Below are 1,341 nucleotides of genomic sequence, written 5' to 3' on the forward strand. Positions count from 1 at the left end.
CTAAAAGAGAAAGTTCACCCTAAGTGTGAAAATACAGGCAGTCCTCGTTTTGCACAGTTCCGACATGCACAAATTCCAGTTACTATAGTTTAAATAATACAAAATGGTTCCAATTTCGGTAACCATGGTGTATTAGCTGTAATTGCGTAAATTACAAAACTTCACTGTTAGCTCTTCAATCCACAAATCACTACATAAATAGCAGATGTGCATCACTATCAGTGACCAATAATAAAACTTTTTGCAAAGTCTGTTAGTAGTTGGTCACTGCCCATGTTATTCAGTTCAAAGAGCAAAGGGGTGTAGTTGAGAGACCCATATGACGTTTTATAAAAAGGTATAACCAAAAGAGGGGACTAAGCCACCAAAGATGAAAGTACTGTAACGAAATAAAAACCATAACACTGAAAATGAAATTGAAATCAAACAGAGTTATAGAAGAAATAGCTACCATGGGAATGTTGACAATGCTGCTGTTTGAGAGACTCTGGATACGCAGTCAAAAGAACTAAGTGAAGCTAAAATGAACAAAGGAAGGGGTTGTAATGAAAAGGATGAAGATGTACTAGAGAACTGCTACTGGCAGAAGAACTTCACATAAAAGGAATTTTCAGATACATTTCACAATATTGAAAACACAAAGGATAAAATGTTGGAAGCTGATACAAACTTATGAAGAGTATGATCATTTGCCAAGACACAGAAAAGATGCTTGCTCCACATCGTAAGTTATAAGATGAGAAGGCAAAGCATTGTATAAACAAATAAAACATTTTAATTCTCAATATTTCTAATGTTTTAAATAACAGTGTACTAAATATTGATTTTACTATTTAAAAAATTCTCTATACATTTGCAACTGACAGCAAGAGTTTTCAATGTTTTGGCAAAAAATTTTAAACATCACAGAGCAATCATAATTTTTCCCGTTGATCATTAAAATCCCTTTGCATCATTTCGGCTTCCATGGTTATCATTATGGTCCAGCGCTACCATGCAAAGTGAAGACAGCCTGTACGGAGAGAGGCCTGGTAAAACAGCACCGACTAGAGAGAAGGAACTTAAAAGACTGTGCAAAAGTCAAGTGGACAGTGCTCAAAGGGTATAACTTCTGGTGAAGAAGGAAGGACGATGGGCCCTTTGAAGATCAGGGAACAGTGGAAAACTCAAAACAGCAAAATTTAGAGACCTGAGAAACAAGAGAACCCCTCTCCTAGCAGAAAACCATACAACAACACACAACCCTTCCCCTACCACTAAAAAAGCCAATCATTAATCATACTTTGTAGCACTGGAAAGACAGCATCCTTAAACTAGAAATTCTTGTAAGAAAAAAAAAAA

At 35.9% G+C, this 1,341-nt stretch overlaps 1 protein-coding gene across 1 annotated transcript in view; it reads right to left on the reverse strand.

The window, feature by feature from the left end:
• PGGT1B (protein geranylgeranyltransferase type I, beta subunit) overlaps window positions 1-1,341 on the reverse strand; it is a 51,553-nt gene that overhangs the window by 19,586 nt on the left and 30,626 nt on the right. The gene's annotated exons all lie outside the window — the stretch shown is intronic.

The sequence above is a fragment of the Propithecus coquereli genome, unplaced genomic scaffold, assembly GCF_000956105.1.
Source record: "Propithecus coquereli isolate 6110/MARCELLA unplaced genomic scaffold, Pcoq_1.0 Scaffold62, whole genome shotgun sequence".
Taxonomy (NCBI): domain Eukaryota; kingdom Metazoa; phylum Chordata; class Mammalia; order Primates; family Indriidae; genus Propithecus; species Propithecus coquereli.